Here is a 20,636-nt window from a genome sequence, read left to right on the forward strand (position 1 = left end):
AGATTTAAACATAAGAACTAACACCATAAAAACCCTAGGAAAAAAACCTAGGCAACACAATTGAGGACACAGGTATAGGCAAGGACTTCATGACTAAAACACCAAAAGCAATGACAACAAAAGCCAAAACAGACAAATGGGATCTAATTAAACTTAAGAGCTTCTGCACAGCAAAAGAAACAATCATCAGAGTGAACTGGCAACCAACAGAATGGGAAATAAAATTTTTGCAATCTACCCATTTGACAAAGGGCTAATATCCAGAATCTACAAAGAACTAAAGCAGATTTACAAGAAACGAACAAACAAACCCATTCAAAAGTGAGTGAAGGAGATGAACAGACACTTTTCAAAAGAAGACATTTATGTGGCCAAAATCATATTAAAAATGCTCATTATTATTGGTCATTAGAGAAATGCAAATAAAAATCACATTGAGATACCATCTCACACCAGTTAGAATGTCAGTCATTAAAAAACCTGGAGATAACAGATGCTGGTGAGGATGTGGGGAAAAAGGAGCCCTTGTACACTGTTGGTAGGAGTGTAAATTAGTTCAACCATTATGGAAGGCAATGTGGTGATTCCTCAAGGATCTACAAACAGAAATTCCATTTGACCCAGCAATCCCATTACTGGGTACATACCCAAATGATTATAAATCATTTTATTATAAAGACACATGCACACGTATGTTTGTTGTGGTGCTGTTTACAATAGCAAAGACCTGGAAGCCACCCAAATGCCCATCAATGATAGGCTGGACAGAGAAAATGTGGCATATATGCACCATGGAATACTATGCAGCCATAAAAACAGATGAGTTCATGTCCTTTGTAGAGACATGGATGAATCTAGAAACCATCCTTCTCAGCAAACTGACACAACACAATAGTGGGGGAGTTAATACTCCACTGATTTAATACTCCAAACACTCCATGTTTTCAGTCATAAGTGGGTGATGAACAATGAGAACACTGGGGCACAGGGAAGGGAATAACACTAACTGGGGTAGATTGAGGGGTGGAGGGGATGGGAGGGGAGGGACAGCAGCAGGCAGGGAGGATGGGGAGAGATAACACTGGGAAAAATGCCTAATGTAGGCAACAGGGGGGATGGAGACAGCAAACCCCCATGGCAAGTATGTACCTATGTAACAATCCTGCAGGATGCAGATGTGCACATGTACCCAAGAGCCCAAAGTACAATTTAATAAAAATGAAAGAAAGAAACAAAACAAAACAAAACAAAAAAACACTTGTTGAAGATGTCTGTGAAGAATTTAAGTAAAAATGTTTGAAAACTTGAAAGTGAAAATGGTAATATTTATATATACTCCCCAATGTATATGAGTAGATAGTTGTACCTAAACAAATAAATTTAATGCTATAAATGTAAAAAAACGGTTAAGTTAGCAAATATTGTGTTACACGTTTTTACCACAAATTAAAAGTACATGTACACAGACCCACCACTAACACATATTCCTAATGTGATGCCAGGAAGCTCTTGAATTTTATTAGAAAACTACAAAACCAGCATATTCCACATCAGTTATAATAGTACAATGAATAGAATAGTACCTTACATCTCAATACTAACAATGAATGTAATGTCCTAAGTGCTCCACTTAAAAGATACCGAGTGGCAGAATGGATAAAAACTCATGAACCAAGTATCTAGTGTCTTCAGGAGACTCATTGAACACATATGGACTCACATAAACTTAATGTAAAGAGGTGGAAAAAGATATTCCATGCAAATTGACACCAAAAGTGAGCAGGAGTAGCTATTCTTCTGTCAGAAAAAACCAAAGCAAAAGGAGTTAAAAAAGTCGAAGAGGGATATTTTATCATTATATATAATGATATAAAAGGACTGGTCCAACAGAAAAATATCACAGTCCTAAATATATATGCACCTCACACTGGAGCTGCCTGCTTTATAAAACAATTACTACTAGACCAAAGAAATTAGACAGCAACACAATAATAGTGGGGGAGTTAATACTCCACTGAGAGCACTAGACAGGTCATCAAGACAGAAAGTCAATAAAGAAACAGTGGACTTAAGCTATACCTTAGAACAAATTGACTTAACAGATATTTACAGAACATTCTACCCTGAAAACTACAGGATTCGTACTCTATTCATAAGCACATGGAACATTCCCTAAGATAGACCATATGATAGGCCACAAAATAAATCTCAACAAATTTAAGAAAATAGAAGTTATATCAAGTACTCTCTCAGACCACAGTGGAATAAAATTGAAAATCAACTCCAACAGGAATCTTCAAAATCATGCAAATACATGGAAATTAAATAATCTGCTCCTGAATGATCACTAGGTCAACAATGATATCAAGATGGAAATTAAAAAGTTATTTGAGCTGAACAATAATAGTGACACAACCTATGAAAACCTCTGGGATATAGCAAAAGTGGTTCTAAAGAGGAATTGCATTCAATGCTTACATGAAGAAGTCTGAAAGAGCACAAACAGACCATCTTAGGTCACACCTCAAGGAAATAGGGAAAATAGAACAAACCAAACTCAAGTGAAGCAGAAGAAAATAAATAACAAAGATCAGAGCAGAACTAAATGAAATTGAAACAAACAAAAAAAGATACACAAGATAAACAAAAAGCTGGTCCTTTGAAAAGATAAATAAAATTGGTAGACCATTAGTCAGATTAACCAAGAAAAGAAGAACAGATCCAAATAAAATCAATTAGAAATGAAATGGGAGAAATTGCAACAAATACCACAGAAATATAAAAGATCATGCAGGGATACTATGAACATCTTTACGTGTATAAACTAGAAAACTTAGATATGGATAAATTCCTGGAAATATACATCCCTCCTAGATTAAATTTGGAAGAAATAGAAACTCTGAACAGACAAACAACAAGCATTGAGATTGAAATAATGATAAAAATATTGCCAACAAAAAAAATCCAGGACCAGACAGAGTCACCACTGAATTCTATCAGACAGTCAAAGAAGAATTGATAGCAATCTTATTGACATTATTCCACAAGGTAGAGAAAGGGGGAATCTTCCCTAAACGATTTCATGAAGTCAGTATTGCCCTAATACCAAAACCAGGAAAGAGAGAAAAAAAAAAAAGAAAAAAAGAAAAATACAGACCAATATCCCTGATGAACATAGATCTAAAAATTCTCAACAAAATATTAACTAACCAAATCCAACAGCATATCAAAAAGATAATCTACCATGATCAAGTGGGTTTCATAACAGGGATGCAGGGTTGGTTTAAAATACACAAGTCAATAAATGTGATACCCTATGTAAAGCAGAATTCAAAATAAAAATCACATCATCATCTCAATAGATGCAGAAAAAGCATTTGACAAAATCCAGTATCCCTTTACGATTAAAACCCTCAGCAAAATCAGCATAGAAGGGATATAACTTAAGGTAATAAAAGGCATCTATGACAAACACACAGCCATTATGCTGAACAAGGAAAAGCTGAAAGCATTTCCCCAGATAATTGTAATGAGACAAAGATGCCTACTTTCAGCACTTCTACTCAACACAGTACTAGAAGTCCTAGCCAGAGCAAACAGACAAGAGAAAGAAATACTGGGCATCCAAATTGGTAAAGAGGAAGTCAAACTGTCACTGTTTGCTAATGACATGATTGTATACCTAGAAAACCCTAAAAACTCATCCAAAAAGCTACTGGAACTGATAAATGAATTCAACAAAGTTTCCAGATACATAATTAATGTACACAAATCAGTAGCTCTGCTATACACTAACAGCAACCAAGCTGAGAATCAAAATAAGAACCCAACTCTATTTACAATAGCTGCAAAAAAAAACCCCAAAATACTTAGAAACATACCTAACCAAGGATGTGAAAGACCTCCACAGGAAAGCTACAAAACATTGCTGAAATAAATCATAGACAACACAGACAAATGGAAACACAACCCATGCTTATGGAGGAGTAGAATGAATATTGTTAAAATGACCCTGCCAAAGCAATGTACAAATTCAGCGTAATTCCCATTAAAATACCATCATTCTTCACAAAACTAGAAAAAACAATCCTAAAATTCATATGAAACCAAAAAAGAGCCTGCATAGCCAAAGCAAGACTAAGCAAAAAGAACAAAATTCTAGGCATCACATTACTTGACTTTGAACTGTATTATAAGGCTGTAGTCACCAAAACAGAATGGTACTGGTATAAACATACGCACATAGACCAGTGCAACAGAATAGAGAAACCAGAAATAAAGCCAAATACTTAGAGCCAACTGATCTTTGACAAAGCAAACAAAACATAAAGTGGAGAAGGATCATCCTATTCAACAAATGGTGCCAGAATAATTAGCTAGCCACATGTAGAAGAAAGAAACTGGATCCTCATCTCTCACCTTAAACAAAAATCAACTCAAGGTGGATCAGACACTTAAATCTAAAACCAGAAACCATAAAAATTCTAGAATATAACATCAGAAAAACTCTTCTAGACATTGGCTTAGGCAAAGACTCATGACCAAGAACCCAAAAGCAAACGCAACAACAAAAACAAAGATAAATAGAAGGGATTTAATTAAACGAAAAAGCTTCTACACAGCAAAAGAAATGATCAGCAGTGTAAACTGACAGCCCACAGAGTGGGACAGAATCTTTGTGTCTGATAAAGGACTAATATCCAGAATCTACAAATAACTCAAACATATGAGCAAGAGCAAAACAAACAATCCCATCTAAAAGTGGGCTAAGGACAAGAATAGACAACTCTCAAAAGAAGATATACAAATGGCCAACAAACATACGAAAAAATGCTCAACATCACTAATGATCTGGAAAATACAAATCAAAACCACAATGCAATACCACCTTACTCCTGCAAGAATGGCTATAATTTTTAAAAATCAAATAATAATAGATGTTGGAGTGGATGTGGTGAAAAGGGAACACTTTACACTGTTGATGGGAATGTAAATTAGTACAGCCACTATGGAAAACAGTGTAGAGATTCCTTAAAGAACTAAAAGTAGATCTACCATTTGATCCAGCAATCCTACTCCTGGGTATCCACCCAGAAGAAAAGAAGTCATTATATGAAATATATGCTTCACATGCATGTTTATAGCAGCACAATTCACAAATGCAAAAATATAAAACCAGCCCAAATGCCCATCAATCAACAAGTGGATAAAGAAAATGTGGTATATATATGCCATGAAATACTACTCAGCCATAATAAGGAATTAAATAATGGCATTTATAGCAACCTGGATGGAATTGGAGACCATTATTCTAAGTGACATAACTCAGGAATGAAAAACCAAATATTGTACGTTCTCACTCATCAGTGACAGCTAAGCTATGAGGATGCAAAGGCATAAGAACCATACAATGGACTTGGGGACTCAGGAAAAAGGGTGGGTGGGGGTGAGGGATAAAATATCACACATTGTGTAGGGTGTACACTGTTTGGGTGGTGGGTGCACCAAAATCTCAGAAATCACCACTAAAGAACTTATTCATGTAAACAAACACTACCTGTTCCCCAAAACCCTATTGAAATAAAAAATAAAATGTTATAAAAAAGAACCAATAACACACCTTGAACACAGTTGCAATGTACTGTTGAAAGCATTCTATCATTGAGTTCTCCATCCCAGGACTGAAGTCATTAAAAAAAAGAATCACAGACAAAACCTCTGGAGGCAAATGACAATGTTGCTAGACAGTACTGAGGAATACTAGAACAATGACCACAAGACCAGATGAGATTGACCAAGGCACATTTCAGTGGACTCTAACGAGATTCTCAGTAACCAGCAGGATGAAAGTTATCTCAGTGAAGTCCAGCAGGAACCCAGAGGTCAGCTCATGGACAGAGGCCTCTTGTCCCACTTCCATGAGGGTACTAAAGTTTCCCCTAGGACTAAAATTTTCTTGGGAAAGAAGAGGTAGAAGAGGGTCAAATGTCAGGTGATACATATTCCTCATTAAAAGTTTGGCCATTGTATTAACATTTGGCAGAAATCAATAATTTAAAATTGGAAAAGATTAGCTTCAATTGGTAAAGTTACGCATTTCAAAACATCTGCCATCAGTAGAAATGAGAACTACAGAACAAGAAGGAATTAGTTACTGAAAATGAAGTTACTGGTGGCTGGGCATAGTAGTGCACACCTGTAATTCCAGCACTTTGGGAGGCCAAGGTGAGAGGATCACTTGAGTTTAGGAGTACAAAGCTGCAGTGAGCTGATTGTGCCACTATATTCCAGTCTGGGAGACAGAGTGAGACCCTGTCTCTAAAAAAATAAAAATAAAAAATAAAATAAATTTAAGAAGTTTGTTAGAAAAGATAAAGTTACTGCAAAACTCAGGTGTGTTGTACTGTATACTGTGTTTGGCTCTGGACTAGTAAGCACAGATACAGCTAAGAATTACACAGGTTCAAGACGTTTTACCTTAGGCAATAACATCTACAAGCTGAATTAATTATTGTTGAAGCCAAATGGGAAAAAAAAAAAAAGGCTTGAGAAGCTTTTTCTTTATGCAGGTATCTGGTGATGTGCCAGGAAATCTTCGGAATAACAACAGGAATGAAGTCAAAGGGTCACCATAGTTGAGCTGGGTCCACACTGGACCCAGGACTACAGGGAGGAAAGGCAGAGTTTGCTGACAGTTGCCAGTCAGAAAGCATTTGCTATCTGCAGAGTAGGGTAATTTTTCTTCAGGTGAATTATTATTCCAGGAAACCCAAAATATAAGACAGATATAAAGGTTATAAAGGCCATACATGGTATAAATTTGCTTCTTACCAAATCTCTGAAACAGTTCCACAGCACTTTGAAAATCACATTAAGGAAGCTCCGGTTCAAGATGGTCAACTGAACAGAACCTGGTTTTGCTAGGCTTGGATAAGATGCTAATCCACCTGTGAAATGACTTCTGGGAAATCATGTGGATATTGAGGCCTAAAGCAAAGACTGCATATTGTACCCTCAACACCCATTCTCATTGTTTTAGTGAAGCACATGATCACCCAGAATCAATCACAATTCCCAGTACTTAGGAGCATAGTAGCTAAGTGTGATTATATATCTAAGTATAGTCATGTACCACATAATGATATTTCAGTCACCAACAAAACACATATACAACAATGGTCCCATAAGATTATACTGCCTTGTTTTTACCAAACTTTCTCCATGTTTAGATACATTTAATTATACAAATACCATTGTGTTACAATTGCCTACAGTATTCAGTATAGTCACATGCTACACAGGCTTGTAGCCTATGGGTAATAGGATGTACCACATAGCCTAGGTATGTAGTAGACTACACCCTTCAGGTTTGCATAAGTATATGATGTTTACACAATGACAGAATTACCTAATTATGCACTTCTGAGAATTTGTCTCCATTGTGAAGCAAGTGACCACTAAGATGTAAACAAAAGTGGTGTTAACAACTTCTGAGAAATTCTTAAAGGAAATTTTTCCTATTCCCTCTGACTAGATGTGAGCATATTGGCTGGAGCTGGAGCAGCCACTTTGGGTCAGATGTGGATGGCACATAATAAATTTGAGAGAACAACAAAAAAGTAGAAATCTGGGCCATTGATGACTGTGGAGGCATAAAACTAGTCTGGAGTACTTACACTCATAAGAAATAACTTCTATTGTATTTTAAGCTGCTGTTATTTGGAGTGTTCTATTTCATACTGCTAAATTTTAACCTCGTAACAAATAAATGATGTAAGAGAGAAATGTTTCTTACTACCTTGAGATTACACAGTGCCTCTGAAAAAGATAAGAAGGAAGGAGGCAGGTGAGAGGAGAAAAGATACACCAAGAGGGACACTGTTCTTCACAAAAATAAAATTCTTTTGTCGGACATGGGAGATCACGGCTTGCCTATTTCCCATCCCTTCACCCTAAAGGGAATTGTGACTACTGAAAAGCCTGATCTGCCGACTAAAACCTATGTTGGCCAGCTGAGACTCGAGACTTTTGAGTTAATGTTGAAATGAGTTGAGATTTTGAGGGTACTGGTGGGAAGGCATGATTGTATTCTGAAAGGTAAGAAGGACATGAGATGTTGGAGGGGCCAGGGGCAGAATGATATAGTTTGGATATTTGCCCCTGCCCTTATCTCATGTTGAATTGTAATTTGCAATGCTCAGGGTAGGACTTTGTAGGAGATGTTTGGATCATATGGGTAGATCCTTCATGGCTTGGTGTTGTCCTTGTGATAGTGAGTTCTCATGACATCTGGTTATTTAATAGTGTGTATCACTTTCCACCGCCTCTCTCTGTTGCTCCTGCTTTTGCCTTGTGATGTGCCTGCTCCCCATTTCACCATCTGCCATGATTGTAAACTTCCTGAAGCCTTTCTAGAAGTCAAGCAGATGCTAGCATGAAGCAGATGCATCCTGTAAAGCCTGCAGAACTGTGAGCTGATTAAACCCCTTTTCTTTATAAATTACCCAGTCTCAGGTATTTCTTTATAGCAATGCAAGAATGGCCTAATATACTACCTGTCTGTCTAGTTTAGAGGGCAGAAGATTGCCTTGTGACATTAATTCTCTGACAGATCTAAGAATACTTGTTGATTTTCAGTTTGCTCAGCTTTTTTCTTGTGAAGGTGAACATGAAAATTTCCATGCTCCAGGCTGTTTACATGAGCGTGCTTGGAAACATCCCCATTACTTTAAAGTGTCCCTTTTCCACCATAGATCTGACTCACAAGTATGCTGGAAAGAAGGGGACATCATCTATCTTTCCCCCTTTTTTTTTTTTGAGATAGGGTTTCCCTCTGTTGCCCAGGCTGGGGTACAGTGACACAATCATGGCTCACTGCAGCCTTGTGCTCTAGGGCCCAAATTATCCTCCCACCTCAGCCTCTCAAGTAGCTGGGACCACAGGCACATGCCACCATATCCAGCTAATTCTTTATTTAATTTTTGTAAAGATTGTATCTCCTTATGTTGCCCAGGCTGATCTTGAACTCCTGGGCTCAAGTGATGCTCCTAACCTTGGCCTCCCAAAGTGCTGGGATTATAGGTGTAAGCCACTGTACATGGCATGATCTGTTTTGTCTCAGTTCCTCTACATTTTACTTCCCCTTGTCCTACTTTGAGGTCCTTCAGGGTCGGCTCAGAGGCAGGAGAAAAAGGCTATTGCAAATTGGAATTGTTGTCCTCTCTGTAACAAATGCCCAAATACTGGTGCTGTCATTAGGCACTTTAGTGTAATTTTGGAGATTCATCAAAAATTCAGAAACTCTTACACCGATGTTCCCTGATATATGGGTTGAATGCCCCAGCCAGCATCTCACAATTCCCATGGAGCTCCTTTTCTGGTGGCTTACTTCACACAATCTCATTCTGCTTGCTGGTTTGCTTCTCCTTTCTTCCTACTAGAGTTGCTTCTCTTCTTTTCCAAAAACAAATCTACTTCAGTGTTGTGGGTTGAATTTTACCTTCCACAAAAGACACAGTGAAGTCTTTCCTAACTCCAACTACCTCAAATGTGACTTTATTTGGAAATAATGTCATTACAGAAGTAAACAATTTAAAATAATGTCATTAAGGTAGGACTTAATCCAGTACGATTTGTATTCCTATAAAAGGGAAAACTTTTGGCACAGAGACAAGCACACAGGGAAAATGCCAAGTGAAGACAAAGGCAGAAATCTGGATGATGCATCTACAAGCCAAAGAACACCAAAGATGGCCAGCAAACCACAAGCAGCTAGGAGAAAGGCATGGAACAGATTCTCTCTCATGAGCCTCAGAAGGAACCAGCCATGCCATGACCTTGATCTTGGACTTCTAGTCTTCATAACTATGAGAAATTGAATTTCTATTGTGTAAGCCACCCAGTTTGACATACTTTGTTATGGCAGGCATAGAAAACAAATATACCCATCTATGTACGATCATGTCCACTAGCTACTGGGAAAACATGACAGTTCTTACCTCCTTACTCTGTCATCAAAGATACTCTCAGTCAGTCTCTCATCTTTAAATATTTTCAGGAGAGAGTCAGGTACTCAACTTTGAGACTGCCATTTACCAAACTCCAAGGTTTTGGCCAAGTGTTTTCTCCATCCCTTCAAAACAGTCTTTTACCATCTGCTGACTCAGTGGAGACACGAGGTAGTGAAGGGCCAGATCATGCAGGACTTAACAGGCTTGTAGAAATATTTTGGATTTTATTCCATTCGAGTAAGGAAGCTTATTAAAGATTTTGATCAGGGAATCAACAAGTTCTGGTATGAATTTTTAGAAGATTTCTACAGGTGCCAGTTGGAGATGAGATTGTAGGGAAGCAAAAACAGAAGCATATAGAACAATCAATTACAGCATCTATTGTGGACTAGAATACTTGTAGAAGAGATGATGGGAATTGGTTAGATTTAGGTTACCTTTTGAAGAGAGAGGCAACAGATTTTCCTGAATAATGTGAGGAAATTTTCCTGAATAATGTGAATAGTGTGTGGACTGTGAGAGAGAAAGAATCAAAGGACAACCTGAACAACTGTAAGAATTAATGTGCCATTTAGTGAGATGAAAAGGTATGCAATAGGAGAAGCTTTTGGAGGTAGAAAATAAGAAGTTTGAAATGCATGCTAAATATTTTAGCAGGTATGTTGAATAAGAAGTTAGATATATGAATATGAAAATCAAAGAAATCAGAGCTGGACATGGATATTTGGAATCAATCAGCATTGTGATGCCACATAATAGACAGTGAAGGGAGTGGACGGGATAACCTCAGGAATAAAGGCAGATAAAGAAGGGAACACATCTTAGGCACATTAACATCTAGAGGTCTGGAAGAATCCAGCAAAAGAAAATCGAAGAGCTCTGTAATTTCACAAAAGTCAAATGAAGAAAATGTTTCAAGTTTTAAGAAGGAGGACGTTATTAATTGTGTTAAATGCTACAGAATGGTTACAATAAAGACCAAGTTGCCACTGGATTTAACAGAATTGTTTAAATTCCCAGACATCTGTACACAAACTCTTCTTTTGCTCTAACATTTAAACTAGTTCAGAAGTCTCAAATTCAAGTGTGTATAAGAACTAAAGCTCTAGAGCATATGCATAACTTCATGTATTCTGTATTTTGTGGGCCATTTAGGGGATTTTTGTGGTTATTTTTTACCATTAGGGATTTTTTTAGAAATCATAGAGGCTTAGTTTAGAACCAAATCTCGGTTATGGATACAGCTACATCTTTCTACAGCTGTTTCCAACCTATCCAATTACTACTCAAGAGATCAGAAAAAGAACAGACTAAGAGCCTCTCCTTTACATATTCCCTGTTTGTTGTTTTACCTTTACAGAGCTTATAAGAAAGCTCACACTATTTTATTCTCTCTTTCCACAAAGGAACAGTGAGAAGAAATTTAAAGTAGAGACACTAAGTAGAAAATGGAAAGGTTCTATGGGGCTAAACTGAAGAAAACTGGTATCCTTTCTACTTAAAACTAATCACCTATTCCTGATGATTTAACTAGTATGACATAGACTTAATTACCATTTCTTTTCCTCTGCCTACCAACTCTCATCCAAATAAAACTTACATAGGAGTACAAGTGAAATATATTGTATAGTAAAGAATCTGACCTTTCCTAAAAAGAGTTCTGGCCTGTGGCCTCAGATTATGGGAAATAACCTCTCATATCTGATAAAAGTGTCTTTGTTTAGGAAGACTGGCTACATCCAACAGTTTTAGGGTAGAGGCTCCCCATGCTAGAAAGACCAACCACATGGCTTAGAGGCTTTGGGTCATGTATCAATATATCATTTGACCTGGAGACTGAGTTCCATATGGGCAATCAATCAATGATGCCTCCAGAATGGAGTCCCCCCACACCCAACAAATTCTGAATGTTGAAGCTCTTGTGAGCTTCACTAACTATTCCCATTTAGAAAAATAAGTGCAGCTCTTGGAATAGATACTTAGCAGCCAGTAGAAGAAAAAGAAAAGAAAAGAAAAATTTAAAAAAAAAAAAAAGAAAAATAAGTGCAGCTCACTGCCAGTGCTCATTTAACGTTACATAAACATGCTCTTTCAGGCTGAGGCATATCTGACTGATTTTCAGTGTAAAAAATAAAATATGAAAACTGTTCTTGGAATTATTTCTAAATGGAACTAACATCAAAATCGTCTGAATCATCAGAATCGTCTCTTTCAGAAAAATCGGATTCATCAATTGAATCTTCAGCCAACAGTGTTTGAGAACAACGTTAACATCATGCATAGGAATGCTATGCTTTCTAGGATTTGACATTTTCAGCAATAGAGAATTACTACATTTGAAAATGAAAATACCACTACTAAAAACAGAATGCTATAAATAGAATGCCTTTTGTTTCCAAAGTTGACATACTAGAGTGATATGAAAAAAATAATAAAAGCAAGATATTTCATGGCAAATGCACTAGTCCATTTTCACACTGCTGATAAAGACTTACTCAAGACTGTGAAATTTACAAAAGACAGAGGTTTGATGAACTTACAAAATGATGAACCACATGGCTGCGGAGGCCTCAAAATCATGGTGAAAGGTGAAAGGCACATCTCACATGGCGGCAGATGAGAGAAGAGAATTTGTGCATGGAAACTCTCCTTTTTAAAACCATCAGATCTCATGAGACTTATTCACTATCACAATAACAGCAGGGAAAGACCTGTACTCATGATTCAGTTATCTCCCAGAGGATCCCTCCTATAACACATAGGAATTCAAGATGAGATTTGGGTGCAGACACAGCCAAGCCATATCATTCCTCACCTGGCTCCCTCCCAAATCTCATGTCCTCCTATTTCAAAACCCAGCCAACAGTCCCCCAAAGTCTTAACTCATTTCAGCATTAACTATAAAGTCCACAGTGCAAAGCCTCATCCAAGACAATGCATGTTCCTCATTCTATGAGCCTGTAAACTTAAAATCAAGTTAGTTTCTTCCTAGATACAATGGGGGTTCAAGCATTGAGTTAATACAGCCATTCCAAATGGGAGAAATTGGGCAAAACAAAAGGGTTATAGGGCCCATTTAAGCCCAAAATCCAGCAGGTTGTCAAATCTTAAAAGCTTCAAAATGATCTCCTTTGACTCCATGTCTCACATCCAGATTATGATAATGCAAGAGGTGGCTCCCATGGTCTTGGGCAGTTCTGTTGCTGTGGCATTGCAGGGTACAGTCTCCCTCCTGGCTGCTTTCATGGACTGGCATTGAGTGTCTGCAGCTTTCCAAGCACACAGTGCAAGCTGTCAGTGGATCTACCATTCTGGAGTCTGGAAGATGGTGGCCCTCTTCTCACAGCTCTACTCAGCAGTGCCCCAGCAGGGACTCTGTGTGGTGGCTCTGATCCCACATTTCCTTGCCACTCTGTCCTAGAAGATGTTCTCCATGATGGTCCCACTCCTGTAGCAAACTTCTGCCTGGGCATTCAGGCATTTCCATACATCCTCTGAAATCTAGGCGGAGATTCCCAAACCTCAATTCTTGATTTCTGTGCACCCACAGGCTCAAAACCATGTGGAAGCTGCCAAGGCTTGGGGCCTCCACCTGCTGAAGCAAAAGCACGCACTGTACCTTGGCCCTTTTCAGTCATGGCTGGAGTGGCTGGGATGCAGGGCACTAAGTCCCCAGACTGCACACAGAAGAGGGACCCTGGGCCAGGACCACAAAACCATTTTTTCCTCCTAAACCTCTCAGCCTGTGGTGGGAGGGGCTGCCACAAAGGTCTCTGACATGCCCTGGAGACATTTTCCCCATTGTCTTGTTGATTAACATTCGGCTCCTCATTACTTATGCAAATTTATGCAGCCAGCTTGAATTTTTCCTCAAAAAATGGGATTTTATTTTCTACATTTTCAGGCTACAGATTTTCCAAACTTTTATGCTCTGTTTCCCTTTTAAAACTGAATGCCTTTAGCGGCATCCAAGTCACTTCTTGAATGCTTTGCTGCTTAGAAATTTCTTCTGCCAGATACCCTAAATCATCTCTCTCAAGTTCAAAGTTCCACAAATCTCTAGGGAAGGGGCAAAATGCTGCCAGTCTCTTTGCTAAAATTTAACAAGAGTCACCTTTGCTCCGGTTCCCAGCAAGTTCCTGATCTCCATCTGAGACCACCTCAGCCTGGATTTCTTTGTTTATATCATTATCAACATTTTGGTCAAAGCCATTCAACAACTCTCTAGAGAGTTCCAAACTTTCCCACGTTTTCCTGTCTTTTTCAGACCCTCCAAACAGATCCAACATACTCAAGACTGGGCAATTTAAAAAAGAAAGAGATTTAATGGACTTATAGTTCCACATTGCTGGGGAGGCCTCACAATCATAGCAGAAGCTGGAAGATACATCTCAAGTGGCAGCACACAAGAGAAGAGACCTTGTGCAGGGAAACTTCCCATTTTAAAACCATCTGATCTTGTGAGACTTAATCACTATCACAAGAACAGCAGGAAAAGATCTGCCCCTATGATTCAATTACATCCCCTGGGTCCCTACATGGGAATTCAAGATGAGATTTGGGTGGTCAATATCAATATCAGCAAAGTAATCTCAAGGTAAATGTTCCAGCTGCAAGTGCCACTTGCAAGTATTTTTGGGGCAAATAGGAAAAGGATTAGTGGCAATTGATTAGTGGCAATTCTACATTGCATATTGTCATGCATGGATTTTGGGAGGGGAACATGTCCTGACTCCACTGGGAGAGTTTGGTACCCTCCTGGACTCTGCCTTATGTGCTTCTTTCCTTGGCTGATGTTAGTCTGTATTCTTTCCTTCTAATAAATTGTTAACTGTAACAGCTTTTAGTGAATTCTGTGAGACCTTCTACCAAAATTTCAAACCTGAGGAGGTTTCTGGGAACCCCCAAACTTGCAGTTGGTGTCAGAAATGAGGGATGCCTTGGAGACTGTGCCCTCAAACCTCACAGGTTGTCTAACTCCAGGTAGATACATCAACCTATGAATTGTCTACATTACAAAGCAGAGGCATTTTTATGTTTTTTGTTTGAAATTCTCTTAAAGTATGTTTTGAAGATTTATATATTATCTTTTCTCATTAAAAAAAAATCTAGGCATAATAAAAAGGAGGCTGGGAATATTATAATGTTCTGGAGGCTGGGAAGATCAAGATTCAGAGGCTATATCTGGTGAAGATCCTTTTGTGGCACAAAGCATCACATGGGGAGAGAGGATGAGAGAGAGTAGTGAGAGTGCACAAGACAGAGAGAAAATGGGGGCTAAACTTAACCTTTTATCAGGAGTCCACTTCCATGTTAACTAGCCCATTCCCACAACAATGGTATTAATCCCTTTATATAAGGGTATCCAGTTTTGTTTCTCCAGCATCTCGATGGAAAGCAGAAGTGATAAGGTGTTGATTTCAAGTAATAATCATTTTCTTAGAGGGGTCATTTGTAATTGTTTGGTTATATAATCCTACTTTTTTGACTTTGAATATAAACTGAATCTAGAAGGCAGAACTTTTTATAATTACTGTGCCACACTTCACACATACTGTCTTAGTCCATTTTCTGCTGCTGTAACAGAATACCACAGACTGGGTAATTTATAAACAAAAGAGATTCATTTGGCTTACAGTTCTGGAGGCTGGGGAAGTCCAAGATCCAGAGGCTGCATCTGGTGAAGATTCTCCTGTGGCAGAAAGCATCACATGGGGAGAGAAGGTGAGAGAGGGCAGTGAGAATGCACAAGACAGAGAGAAAAGGGGGGCCAAACTTAACCTTTTATCAGGAGCCCACTCCCACGCTAAATAACCCACTCCCACAATAATGTCATTAATCTCTTTATAAGGGCACAGCTCTTATGGCCTAAATCACCTCTTTAAGGCTTCGCTTCTTAATATTGTTACAATGTCAATTATGTTTTCAACACATGAATTTTTAGAGAACACATTCAAATCATAGCACATACCTGCTTGGGCTTTGGGCAAGGGCAGGAATGTTACTTTATTCTCCAAATTTAAGTCAGAAGCCATAACTAATTCCAATAGAGTTGGTTAGTTTGGACAGAGCTTTGCCCTTAGCATCTAATCAAGAATATTTTCCTTAATGAATTTTCCTGACCTGCTAAAATGTTGGAGCTGAGCCCTAGTCATGATAAGTGGGTTTAAAGTTTATTTTTAACTTAAATTAACAACATGTAGTCTTGATAGTATTTTTGGAGGTGTCTGTCTGCTGTATGTTACCGAAATCAATTGATGTGAAGAATGGGGGTAGATTGATAAAAGGATAGATGCCCAAGGAAGTGGTCTGGAATAGGAGAAGGATATGCCAAATATAGTATAGGGACATTTCTTTGATCATCCTAGTGATCAAAGATGGACCAGCTGTTAGCCAGGAGGGAACAAATCTCCTTTCCCTTCTTCTTATCTCAGCAGGATCTTGAAGTGCAAGAGAAGAGAGGTGGCGAGAGAAACTGAAGTTTCTGGCTTCCCTGGAGATGTATAAATTAAACTATAAATAAACTAACTTGAACTGTTTAGATGACTATGGCTAAAAGGAGGGGAAATTTTGTACTATATTGTGTAGTCATCATCGTAATGGTTTCCGCTAAGCTACACATGGGCTGTTGTAATTCTAAAAAAACACCTAAGCCCACACACAATTTTTGCTGCTTTCCTTCCTTTCTCCTCACAGATTTGCAGAAGATATTTTTGTGGTCAGCAGAGGCAGGAGTCTACTTTACCATTTAAGGGTAGAGTAAGGAGAGAAAATGACTCACTCTGTTTTAGCACATAACCTCCTCATTCTTGATTTTGACATCTTAGTCAGGATTGGACTTGAAAGGATATTTACTCGTTGGTTGTTGCCATACAGCATATTAGTTTCTTTTGCTGAAAAACAAATCACTCCAAAATTTACTGGCTTCAAATAACAAGAACCATTTTCATTATCTCTAATTGTTCCTGTGGGTCAGGAATTCAGAACTGGGCATAGAGGGGATGCCTTGTCTCTGCTTTATAAAATTTGGGACCTCAGCTGAAAGAATCAAGGATTGGAACAATACTAAGGCTCATTCATTCCCATGTAAATCCAGCTGGAATTATAAGCTGAAGCATCCATATGTTTGCTCAATAGGTTAGTATTGAGCAAAGTACATTCCTCTAATCCTTGAGTGGGTCTCTAACCCGGAAACATTGAAAGGTCATGTCACTCATCTTTTGACCCATCTCCATGTTATATATAAACACTGGTATATTCTCTTAATGAAATTTTAATTTTTATTCAATTTTCACTAGTTTTCCCACTTAACATTCTATTTCTAGTTTCAGAATCCCACATTAAAGTTGGTCTGTCTAGGCTCCTCTTGGCTCAGACAGTTTCTCAGACTTTCCTTATTTTTCATGACCTTAGCTATTTGTGGTAGTACTGGTCAGGTATTTTTGTCTAATGTTTTTCTCATGGTTAAACAGGGATTATATATTTTGGGGGAGCCTTATCTTTTTAATATAATTTGTCACTGTTGCCAAAGTCTACGAAAATAAAAATGTTTCCCTCCTCTGTTCAACAATCCTTCAGTTTCCCCACTTGTCTGCAGCAGAAAATCAAATTACTCAGCACGACATCTAAAGCTTTTCAAAATCTGGCTGTTGCTTTCCTCTTAAGTATAAAGTGTCACTCTACAAACCATTTGAGTTCTTTCCAGAAATGAAGCCCTAACAGTCTTGCAATGCCTGGGCTTTATCCAGGTACTCAGTCCTGGCTAACTCCAGTGGATTCTCTTCCCTCTTGGGAACATTGCTCCTTATATTCCACCACTTATATCATTCGGCTCTGATCCTATACACTTTTCTAAATTTCCCCAATCTAGTATTTACCACCGTGATCATTCAGTCTTTCAATAAATATTGTCTACTTTGTGGACAGGCACTGTTGTTGTAATGGTTGAGGATACATTAAAAAACAAGGTCACTACCATCAATGAGTTTACATTTTAGTGGGACAGGTCACATTTGTAAATAAATAAATGAATAGCATTCTACTTTTATGAAGGAAACAAGTAAGGAGTAGAGATTAAGAAGTACAAACAATGTGGGAGTGAAGTATAGAGAGCCAGGGATCTCCTCTTTGAAGAACACCATAACTGTTGGTTTACTTGTCAGCCACCAGACCTTCCTTCTACTTAGCTGCCTGAGATGAGAGGAGGTCTAACTCAGCTTTGTGCCCCAAGCATCTAGATTAAATGAACAGTTTTGGACTAAATACGCTGAGAGTAGTATCCAAAATTAAAAATCAGTTGCTCCCATTCCTCCCCACAGATGTACCCTTGAAATACCTTTCAAATCTGTTTCTGGAAAAAACATTAATATCCGTTAAGATTCCCATTTGAGTCAAGTATGATAACGAGAAAACTTTCAATTGTCATTAGCATGCTAGCATTAATTTCCTGTTTTACATGTCATAATTCGAAGGTAAATTTTATCTTCCAAATCTCGACCTCCTGGTGTTTCTGGAGTTGAATGGACAGGGTAGTCAGGTACACTGTGAGTGGGGGAGTGGGGAATTGGCTGTAAGGCCATCCTCAGAATGGTTTTTAAAATTCCGCCTGGAGAACAAGGTTTTAGGGTGGCGTCGTCCTCTACGGCTACCCAGGCAGCCTTCATTAGGAAGGGCGGGCAGAGCCCAGCAGTACACAAAAGGTTTACATTTAATTCAAGCGGGCCACTCTCCTCAGTCCACCTATCACCACAGAACCAACCCGGGGGCCGCGCCCCGCCTATTTCCGGGTTGTCTTCGCCGCTGCCGTCGCGTGCGTAATGACGTTTCAGTCTCCTGCAGACCCCGGAAGTGCAACACTAACTTGGTCGGGGCGCGGATCCCGAGAGGGAAAGTCGCAACAACCGCACGAGGGAGTTCGACTGGCGAACTGGAAGGCCACGCCTCCTCCCGCCTGCCCCCTCAGCCCTGTAGCTGGGGGCAGAGCTCAGGTAGGACTGCGTTTGCGGGGTTGTGAGCCCCGGGGGCAGGCCTGGGTCGAAATCCGAGGAGGGGGCTAGCTTGGGTCGGTCTTGGGCGGGGGTCGCTGGTATTGGGGCCCGAGGCTGTCAGGAACCACGCTGTGTTCCCTGCGGACACCTCTGACCTGTGTCTGGGCCACCGCTGATGGGCAGGTCCCGTGTGACATTTCCACCTCCCAGGCGGGAGCGACACGTGTGTTCCCTGGATGACTTTCCTTATATCTGGGCGTATGGGATTCTGGGAGTCCCTGGAGACAGAGTAATGGGCCCTCCTCCGCTTTCTGGGAAGAGGAGGTATTGTGGTTCTTTGATTAATTTTTTTTCCTGCAAAAAGTGTTATTAACTGCCAACGCTTTACCAGAAGTCATTCACTGCAGATGGATGAAAATGCAGCTATAAAATGCTCTCAAAATTTGTAACATGCATGGGCGCAGGTGGGACGTTTCTTTGGGATGCAGTATGAATTAAGTGTTGAATACTTTTGACTTTGAAATAAAGTAAGTATGTTTTGGAAGCAGTCTTCTCTTTCCCTCATCCAGGTATTTAACATACAGGGGTCCACGGTATAAATCTGCTGGGCCAAGAAACTCATTATTTGTGTTTTGGATATACTGTATTTAGTGACATGCAGTGTTGTTGCATTTGTCCGTTTCTCCCAAGTCCTTAAAAAAGCTGTAGAGGGAAAAATTCTCTGGTTTTTGTCTTCAAGTGCCTTGTATGTTTATGAAAGTACCAATGCGATTTTTTTAATGCAATACATGACATCGTTTGTATTAACACATGCCATGTAGTGCATAATAAATATCACATTGATAAGGTGTATTCTTTATCCCACAATGTGAGGGACAGTTACGCTGTATACATTTAGCAAATGTAGAAACTGACTAAGAGTGTTTTTGGATCTGCCTTTTTAAGGCCCCAGTGACAGTGCTGGTACCAGGCTTCTTTTAGTCTTTTAAACTAGGTGTTACTTCTACTTAGCCGGTGAAGCCTACACAGAAAAGTTGGAGGTGCTGCGGAAGCTTTCAGGCTATGACTGCTGCATATGGTAGAATAGTACCAAGGCCAAAGGGGAAACATTATCTATGAAACCATGAACATCCCCATGTTTATTCATTTAGCAAATATTTTCTGGCAACCTTCAGTGTACCGGATAGTGTTCAGGTGATGGGAAGACAGTAGTGAACAAAATAGAAAGTCCTTTTGCTCCTGGAGCTTACATTCTAGTTGATGGAGAGGTATAATTAACAAGCAAATATATAACAAGTAGTGATTAAGAGATATAGAGAAAGGGTGAGTGCAGTGGCACATGCCTGTAATCCTAACACTTTGGGAGGCCGAGGTGGGCAGATTGCCTGAGCTCAGGAGTTCGAGACCAGCCTGGACAACACGGTGAAACCCCATCTCTACTAAAATACAAAAAATTTGCTGGGTGTGGCGGCGTGTGCCTGTAGTCCCAGCTACTTGGGAGGCTGAGGCAGGAGAATTGCTGAACCAAAGAAGTGGAGGTTGCAATGTGTCCAGATCAGGCCACTGCACTCCACCCAGGGTGACAGAGTGAGACTCCCTCTCCAAAAAAAAAAAAAAAAAAAAAAAAAAAAAAAAAAAA

At 39.2% G+C, this 20,636-nt stretch overlaps 1 protein-coding gene across 14 annotated transcripts in view; it reads left to right on the top strand.

The window, feature by feature from the left end:
• Nucleotides 1-18,822: 18,822 nt before the first annotated feature.
• The window catches only part of FAM172A (family with sequence similarity 172 member A), a 490,654-nt gene continuing 488,840 nt past the window's right edge, over nucleotides 18,823-20,636 (top strand). For 10 of the 14 annotated variants that reach the window (XM_032275175.1, XM_032276154.1, XM_032275926.1 and 7 more), the window contains exon 1: nucleotides 18,824-18,997. The gene's annotated coding sequence lies outside the window, so the exon portion shown is untranslated. Of the gene's footprint in view, nucleotides 18,998-20,636 lie in introns of all 14 variants that reach the window. The other 4 variants (XM_032276079.1, XM_032275251.1, XM_032276394.1 and 1 more) reach the window with 2 other exon arrangements.

This window comes from Sapajus apella, unplaced genomic scaffold (assembly GCF_009761245.1).
Source record: "Sapajus apella isolate SASKATOON/1434 unplaced genomic scaffold, GSC_monkey_1.0 scaffold1, whole genome shotgun sequence".
Taxonomy (NCBI): Eukaryota; Metazoa; Chordata; class Mammalia; order Primates; family Cebidae; genus Sapajus; species Sapajus apella.